The sequence below is a fragment of the Notolabrus celidotus genome, chromosome 10 (genome assembly GCF_009762535.1).
Source record: "Notolabrus celidotus isolate fNotCel1 chromosome 10, fNotCel1.pri, whole genome shotgun sequence".
NCBI classification, from domain to species: Eukaryota; Metazoa; Chordata; class Actinopteri; order Labriformes; family Labridae; genus Notolabrus; species Notolabrus celidotus.
In genome coordinates, this window is record NC_048281.1 from 13,874,980 (window position 1) to 13,884,737 (window position 9,758).

At 38.8% G+C, this 9,758-nt stretch overlaps 1 long non-coding RNA gene across 1 annotated transcript; it reads left to right on the plus strand.

Moving 5' to 3' along the window:
- Nucleotides 1-540: 540 nt before the first annotated feature.
- On the plus strand, nucleotides 541-7,912 carry LOC117819793. The gene is made up of 3 exons (XR_004632627.1): nucleotides 541-589; nucleotides 1,304-1,366; nucleotides 7,354-7,912. It is a non-coding gene; the product is annotated as an uncharacterized LOC117819793 (long non-coding RNA).
- Nucleotides 7,913-9,758: the final 1,846 nt, after the last annotated feature.

Consider the following 9,758-nt stretch of genomic DNA (forward strand, 5'->3'; position numbering starts at 1 on the left):
AGCTACAAGACATGCTGTATGCAATGTTTTGAAGGCAACCTTTCCCATCGCCATTACAGCTACTATTTAAAGAAGTATTTTGGCACCTCAATGTGTCAGTATTACATTAATGTGCGATTTGAGTTGCTTTGACTTGCAACTTGGGCGTAATGATTGCAAGACCTATCATGTAGAAACAGTGTCTGTCCACTTAGTTCTTCATTTGACCGTAATTTCAGTGAGGAATAGGCATTTAAAATACAAATTAAAGCCACATAGAATCAAAACACAGGCAGCTCTGCTTCTTCATCTTTTCCAGCTCCACTAATAGCAGGCCTCGGAGCATGTAAGGATGCGACTATGATTTGAATAAAGAAATGAACAATGAGATGCTGTGTGACATTATCACCAGACATCTGTGCTAAGTAATATGAACTGATTGGTTTGATGTATTCACTGCTTTAATATCTGTGCTCTGTATCTGAGTCAGATTCAGATAATGAAGAGGGGGAGAAGTAGTTAGACACATAGATCGGAAGTGATTTCAAAGGATATTTTGACAGATGGTACAATGAAGAAGTCCACTACCCCATCAGTCATTACTGTTGATGTAAGTATTTTATTAATGTTTGTGTTTATTGTCCAAGAAAAAGGAACATTTCTGAACTTGTTTGAACTTAATTTGATGAAAAGGCAAGCTGGTTTGTCTAACACTAAGTAAATTAATGCTAAAATGAATCAGATTCTGTTTGCATTTGCTGCTGCACATACCACATACTATGAACACATAGACTCATGTTGAGTAAGTGAGAATAAATTGACTGGAAATATGACTGGGTCTCTCTGCTTTACTGAAGTTTTTACACCACTAGGGGGAAACATGCAACCTCAAAAAATGCCTGGCAACCCAAACATCATTTACACTTATATGGGCCACTGTTTTATACACAGCAACCTGGTTAGGATGTGATAAGAACAATTTAATTTAACAAAATAAAATAGCGTATATATAATTTATTGCTACTGTGATTGCTTCATTAGAAAAAAAATCTATCTCTTCTAAAGCAGGGCGGTGTAATTCATGAGCTGCTGCAGCTGTATGCTATTACAAAATGTCAGTTTTTAATGGAGTGTCAGAGGCAGCCTGTGCTCAACCATAACATCATGTAATGTGTCAGTGCGTTTACTCCCTTGCTACTGTTTCAGATACTTTCATAGTATGGAAAGTACTCACAGTGATATGGCTCAAGTTCACCAAACAGGATTATTGTCTTGTTTACGTGAATTCTTTCAGGGTTAACATTGATTTTTATTTCCTCTACAGGCTGCCTCCATCTGGATGTTTAAGGACATGTTGCATTCAAAGTCTGGCGAACAAAAAAAAAGGGTGAGTACACGGTGAGGGGCTTTAGCACTCAGACCATCAAGTGTTCATTTTCAGCTGAAATGTACTGTATGAGTCATTCAATGCTATGAATCCCATACCCTGCTCTTTTATCTTTATCTGAAGGGAACCAAAACCCACACACACAGTTAGGAAACAAAATTGAATTCTAGTTTTTGCCTTCTCCGTTAATCATAGGAACACTGGGGATAACTAAGTCACATATTGAGCATATTTATTATGTTGCACAACAAAAGCTCAAGTCTCGGTTGGGCTTATAATCAGGATGAGCTGTTATAATGCATGTTTATAAATAAATATCACAAGTGAACAGAGTTCTCTGACACCGGTGACGGAAGAAGCAACAAAAAATCACAATAAACATAAACGATCAATCTCTTATCCATCTCTCTATTATATGGCATCTAAATAGACCAAATGAAAAAAACAGAACGCTCAATCTCATCAAGCTGACAGCCATAGGAATATTAATTTATCTCTTCACAGCATAAATACACACATGGAGTGACTGCTGCCTGGTTGACCTCTGTCTTAAACAGTAATGGCAGTGCCTGCAGTTCTCTATCTGCAGAGTGTGTCAGCTCCCACGTAGAGCTTTGGTCCTGAGCTGATGATGATAAATCTGTGCCAGTTGTTCACCAGTTGATTGTGGTTTACTGCTGAGCTGAGAGAGTGTCTCATTGTGTCAGTGTGGGATGTCATGGAGACAGCTGCCAAAGGAAACGCAGCCTTTATGCTGTTCTCTGGTATATGGGAGTTAAAATTGGGGGGAGAGAGAGAGAGTGCAAAATAGAGAGAGAGAGAAAGAGAAAGCGAGAGAGAGAATTGTGTTGCATCAATCAGTCTAAATGACTTGCTTATGTAATTAGCTAACAATGTTTTGTTTCTCCGCTTCCCTGAAGTTATTAGTGGTTCACAGTTAACCTTGAAGTAATTGGAAAGGCTCTGCTGATGTTTCCCGATCTGTATAGAGCTGACAGTTTATTTTTCTTCTCTGGATGGCTTCCCTCCTCTTTCATGTTGCTACAGTATTTATGAATTAGTTTCCTGTCACTTTACAGTACAGCCTAATACTAATTGGTGCTGAGATATATGGGTTATTCACATCCCACTAGGTGGCATGCTGCCTTCCTTCCTCCCCGACATTAACATGACTGAGAATTGTCAAAACTAATAACATGGTGTTGCTCTGGTAATACCGCCGCACAAATTACACCTTCCCTTGAAAACGGTATAATCTCCAACATAAATTCAAACCCCAACTCTGCAGCCACTGCGTCTCCAACTAGTCCCTGACATTTTAATTTGATGCTTCATCTGCAATTAGACATGCACTGCATGGCCATTGGCTTATTTTTATTTAGAGGGAATCAAACATTCACTTTGGAGTCCTTTTAATTTGGAAGGAGAGACTGACTCAGACTCAGTGCAGTGTGTTTTTTTTCCCTCAGTTCCTATGAAGTATTAATAAGTTGGACAGTGTTTCACTGAAAAATGAATTTAGCTGTCATGGCTTAGATGACTAGCGCATCAGTGGCATGCTATAGGATGCAATCATGAGACGGCCGGTCCGGTTGTCAATGGAAAGACAGAATGTGTTGTCACAACCAGGATGATACGAGAAAAAAATCTGCTTTTCTTGGTTTGAATCTGTGAAAAGGAAAACATCCAAAGACAGAGAAAAAAAGCAATCTGTTAGGGGACATCTTGGCATGTTTGCGTAGCCGCTTCTTTGCTCAGTTTTGTTCCATTTCTATTTCACACAGTAAAAAACGTTATGTCCTTTTTAATTTTCTGATAGTCCCTTGCCTCTGCCGACCACTTTTCTGGATAGATATCTGCCCGGGAAGTTAATTTAAATGACTTTTTGAGGATGGTGATTGATCCATTGCATACTAAATAACTCTCCCGGCCTGAGATAAAGTGCCCGTGCACAAAGAATAAGGAAAAGTCATGAGCTCTCCTAAATCACACTGCTATTGTTACTATCTATCATCACTGTCTCCATCTAATTATGTAAGCGCTGTTCGTTCCACAGCTTTCACCTTCATGTGATTCCTCCCAGAATACAGATATGTAGTCAACATCACAAATCTTATAATGAATTTATTGTTCTGTTTTATTTGATTCTCTGATACCCTAAAATTTTAAAGGAATTTGAAGGGCTTCTGACTCTTGCCAGATATCTGAAATATATATAAAAACAAAAAGTGGGCTTTGTTTTTTGTTTTCTTTGGGATTGTCAGGGATCGCAGAGGCTGAGGGAGGTTTTCTTCTGTTTTCTCGGGAAGATCACAGCCTGGGTCATATTAGAAATGTTTACTCCACCTGTCAAAGGATAAGTTGTAAATTTTAGCTCACAGGAAATGAAAGATGTAGAGGCGTGCTGAGTACAGACACCAAAGTAATGTCACCTTGAGTGAGCGTTTCCCTTGTCTGGACTGGCAGGTGATATCAGAGGATAAACTCCATTTTGACCTTGTGTTCACTCATCACAACAAAAAACACAAGAGTAGAACAGCAAAAAACAAAAAAAAAGGGAAAGGGAAGAAGAAGAAAAAAACACCCGTCACATTTCAAATATTATTGCTTCAGTCAGCTGATATCACCCGGCACGGATACAGATAACTGCGCTTCATTCCCTCTGCAGCAATGGATGACTAGGTTTGATGTTAACGCCATTATTAAAAATGCAAAAAAACAACTAAACATATCTTCATTAACATTCAGTGCCATGAAGGTGTGATTGATTCCATCATCAACCAAGTCATTTTCGTGGCCAGCATAGGAACATCAAACACCATGACCTCCATTATTTCCCCTTTGAAATTGCATTCACTTTACTCGCCTCTCTGGCTCTCCAATACCTTGAATCATTTCTCTCGGGAGGTGTTTTTTTCTAACCTGCTGCTTCTCTGCCGGTCCTAAGAGCAGTGTAACCAGCAATTCTCTCACACTGTATGTGGGACACTTGAGCTAAGAGTGAGACGAGGCATCTAGCACAGCCTTCATGAGACTGCGCACTAGATCCAGCTCATAGAAATTTAGACAGAGGCCCCCCAAAATAAAGTGGCACACATGTTAAATTTATCTTGATCATTAATGGATCTATTGTGGCTCAAATCAAACTCAGCTTTGATACAGGGCACAAATATTGAGAAAACCTAATTTAACATTAATGTGTCTTTGTTTAGTTTATTCACAGCTTGTTTAATCCCAAAGCTCAGTTGAATTCATACAAATGTTTTATTCTCTACTTCTGCAATTTTGGACATTTGCCTTCTATCTAAAACTTCAATGAGTATATTGAAATCACTTTCATGTGCATGCTCTAAGTTAAGAGCTGAAGCTAGGAGGTAAATACCCTGGCTTAGCTTAGCATAAAGACTAAAGAGAAGGGCAAACAGTTCACCAAGATTTGTTTGAGCCTCTCTTCTAGCACTCCTAAAGCTCAATCATACTGAGGAATTTGTGTTTAGTTGACTGAACAGTCAAAGATTTTCACCCCTGCTAGTCCTTTACCTGAATTACCTGCCTGTGACACAATTTAGATGATTAATAATTAATAAATACTGTTTATCAATCAATCATCAATCAATCTTTATTTGTATAGCCCCAAATCACAACAAACGTTATCTCAAGACACTTTTACAAACATAGCAGGTCTAGACCGTACTCTACATTAACAGAGACCCAACACCAAGACTTAATCCACCATGAGCAGCTTGCAGTATTTAGCTAGTTACAGCGGCAAGGAAAAACTTCCTTTTGATGGGCAGAAACCTCAAGCAGAACCAGACTCATGTTAGACAGCCATCTGCCTCGACCGAGTTGGGGTTGGAAAGAGGGATAGAAGAGAATAAGAAAGAGAGAGAGCGGTGATAGTGATGAGATGAGTAGTAGTAGCCGTTGCCACTGGAGTCCAGCCCGACCGTATCAGCTGGAGTCTGGAACGTCTACAGCAGGAGGATGCCTATTATTGTGAGCATGAAATTCTGATGCAAGTACTACCATAACGATATGATGCTTTACCACTCAGATGCAAGCAAGCACAGATAACTTAAAGCCACTTCTAGCGTGGCGTAGTTTGGTGGGGTTTGATCTAGAAAATGGCGATGAAGTTGCATTAGACTATGTCTGGTTAAACTGGCATATAACCACTCGACTGGAGCAATGTGTGACCAGCACAGGCATATGGAAACTAACCTGCAAGGAGGTGCAAAGGCTGGTGGTGCTAGCTCTGCTAACCTTAGCTACACTCAGAAAACCAGTAACGACATTACTGTAATTACAAGCAGACTTTGTGACCAATGTTGAGCTGTTAGATAAATTGTGCTCCATTTTGACTGTTTGCTGAATACTTTCTAGCATTAAGACATCTTGATTAGTTAGGATTTGAATTCCCTTTTAAACAATTTGTTTATTAGGGTTAGGTAAGTTTTGGCTTTGGTACATTCCTAATCATACCAACTATGTGGTTTGTTTGTTTGTTTGTTTGTTTGTTTGTTTGTTTGTTTGTTTGTTTGTTTGTTTGTTTGTTTGTTTAAAGCATACAAAAAATGACATTTGAGAGGAAAAATTAGGGGGGTTACACCCTGCAACCCTTTCCTGGCAACATGTTATCTTGTGGTGGATGTTGTCACATTGCAATTGCAAGGAAATGAGTGAGGGTACTACGAAGATGTGATGAGTTAGCCAACAGCTCCCTCCAAAACCAACATCTTGTAATTTGTACACAAAGGTGTGTAAACAGGTTAATTACATTTACTATAACTGTGTATATCTTTCAACTTTGAAATGATCACTTTTCCTGCTTCAGACTTTAAGTGCTGCCAAAGACTATATCATAGAAGTGGATATGGCTGCAGCATTATCAATCCCCTGGCAGGGTTGTAATTGAGTCCCCACTATCCAAGTACAGGTTGAGTCTGAGTCACTAGAGAAGAGTCTGAGTTCTAGTCGAGCACCTATTACCTGAGTCCAAGTCTGAGTCCAATTCAGATCCCAACTCTGAGTCAAGTCCCCATTATCTGAACATTTATAAAGAGGACCACTGTTTCACTCTGAACTATCCACTGTGTGAAACCCATCTGACTGCACTGGACTTTCTGGATGTGTAGAAATCAAATTTAATTTAATAACATTAGATTCTGACTGATCCTGTTGGTCTGTCTGGAATTTAAAATGATTATTGAAGTTACATTTGATACTGTCCCCTGGTTTGTGAAGTCCCCTTTCAAAGCCTCAGGTTAGGAAATCTTGCCATTACCATGTTGTTTTTTTGGAACCATAATTGTGAAACAGAGTGGATACACATTGTTATGTCTATTCTGTTTGACAGGCAAGCATATAAGGGACTTTTCAATCACAAGTACCCATGCCTAAAGCATACCTTGCTTTATCATTGGCTTTCCACTAAGTGGGACCATAATTTGCAGAATGAACATCATGCTCTATTAAGGATGACTTAATATTTTTGATTAGGATCATAAAGTCATTGACAAAATGTTTAATGAGGTAATAAATTACATGAGAATTAAAGGTAGCGCTCCAATCTGGTTCCACACAATTCAACTACCATTTTTCAAGCACAAGAGTCTCCCCCTGCTGGTGGGTGGACAGAATGCAGATTTATTGCACATTTCTGTTGAGTTTTCAAACCTATATAAAAATATTTTCACTGAAAGATTTTAACCACTGGCCTACTTATTAGGATTTTTCTAAATCTTTGTACTGCCTTTATCTGCAAATTAAGCTTTCTTATTTTTTGTCTCTGATTTGGTTCAGTTGCCATCATGTTACTGAAGTATGAAAACTCTGTCTCTGTTCAAAGATGGCCTCTGATGTCAGATCTTTCTCCAGCCATCTGCTGAGTCTCTGGTCTATGACCTCCGACACCCATCCAAGTCGATGCCACAGCCGCCTTTGGTCTGCTGTTTATAGACTGATCAAGTCTTTTTCTTCTCCAGTTCATTCAGTGTCTTGTCCAGGACTTGCCATTTAATCAGCTGCCACATGGGATGTCATACTCCACTCCAGCTCTCCACTGCAGGGGGGCCCAGCAAAGATCTTAAGGTGTTGAGTGGTTTGTGCTAAGTGCTGACTCCTTCTTCCTTGAGGACTTTGACTGCATGTTCTGACATTACAATAGGCTTGTCAGACAAGGGGGAAAATGCTTTCAACTCAGCTGCCAACTCTTGTTGAAAGCGTGGACCAAAATTTAACTCTTTAAAATATTACACGATGCTCCTATGATCATCAAAGACCCTTGCTGTAATTATGCATGTGCATTTAAGCCGCAAATTGTAACTGGAGCCTTAGAAGCCACGTGGAGGGTTGTAGGGAACTGAAGTCTAACAAGTTACGACATGAGGTCATTACTGAGATGAATAATCAATGGATTTCAGGGAGGGTGATTCTTCATGACTCTTGCAATACTGTGGTCTTTGGGTCCAGCTCAGGCTATTTACAATTACCTGACTAATTTGTTACACAAATTCAGATTCTTTAATAAAACCTACTTGATTAAATGGAAAATAGTATTGATTGGCTGAATTATTTACAATGCATGTGTGTGTGTTGTGTCGCTGTTGCAATGCTGTAGCCGCCTCTCATTTGCAACTTTTCAAGACAGACACACATTTATTGGACCTAAGTTTGTAGCATTATTATATCGTGTTAATTACTTTGGCTTGAATATATACTGAGTTTTTGCCTTGAATAATGCACAAAAGCATCAGTCAAGACAAGTGAAGCGTTACTAGACAATCATGATTATTTAACACCTTTAACCTCATGACATTTTCTATCCTTTAAATCCAATTATAATCTTGTCTTCTTGTAAAATTGACCTCTGGATATTTCTGTATATGCACAGTCTGTCATTTATTCATTGTTAGTGCAGAAACTCAAAAGAAGGTCTGTAAATGTTTCACAGGTTATGGTGTTTGTGTTCTTGTTACTCATAATTATATTCATGATTCCATTCTCTTATGTTTGATGTGAACTGAATGTGAATTCTCTCCCAGAAAGAGGCCGATATTTTTACAATCCTAATGTGTTTTGTGTTTGGATCAGAGCGGCGCATTACACGCTTGTTTTCCAGACTGATTGATGAGCAGGTAATTTGAGAGTTTTTAGGTGCATATTTGCATAAACCCTTTTAAAAAGGCACATTCTCAACAGGCAGCCACACTCTTAGCTCCTTCCCCCACAAATGCAGATTAGGTTGAGAATTTATTAAACCCATCTTACCGACCACCAGCTGAAACTCCGCTGGATGCTATGAGGAATTCAAAATGCTTTCAAGTTGGACTTTGAGTTGGAGAATTTGGCAGAAGGTTGACCTAGCTCTGGGAGCCTGAGAGAGTTTCTCAAAAAAAATCAAATTCAAAAAACATCAACTCCTTAACCCGCACGTTCTGAAGAGAAAAGCTCAACTCTGGAGTTTTTGAGTCACAATTGAAATGTTGGAGAATTGGCACGTTGACCCTTGAGGATTTGCATTCACTTGCAAATCCACAGCTGGAGTGTTGCAAAAAAAAAAAAATTATTCAACATGTATCATGATAACAAGGCGTGTGAGACGTGTGAGGCCTCTTTTGTTGCATCCACAGGCAGACCAGCGGCTCTGTCTGTAAAGGTGTTTGTTGAAGAGTGGAGAGCCCACACGACAAGTGTCAACCCACAGAATCACAGCAGACACGTCCACTTGTGCAAGGCCATGGTAAAGAAAAACTGTGAGGAAAAATACATACCTGTTTTCTACCTCTATATTTAGAGGCACCACACAATGTGTTATTTTTTACAATATGTTGCTGGTTATGTTAGATTCTGACTACTTGATGTCTGTGCATGCATCATGGAAACACAAATAAGACAACACACATAAAAATAGACTCAAAAGATAAGGCAGCCTATGTCATGTATTTTTTTTACAGCCAGCTGCTCATATACTAATCAAACTAATACACACTGTGGTTTTAAACATTTATATATCATGCTCGGATGATGCATAAAGATATAAATATATGTGAAAAATATATTATTGCATCTTTGAATGTTGTTGCATATATTTATTTTTATGATTCATACTTTTTAGCACAGTCTCAAATGCATGTCTCCTGAATTTCACTGTAAACAGTTTTTGAGTAAAGAATAAAAATCACCAGTTTATTTAAAATACTTAAGGCTAGAAAAGTTCATAAAGAAGCAGAGCACAGTTATTTTTAACAAAAGTTTCTCCAGCAGAAGCAAATTTGTTTGGTGCTATTTTCAGCCGTGGATTAACACATTATTATGTATAGGCTATACCAAGCTGCAGGATTTTGGGATTGACTGAAAATGAACTCCTTCACTCATGTTCATATGTCAA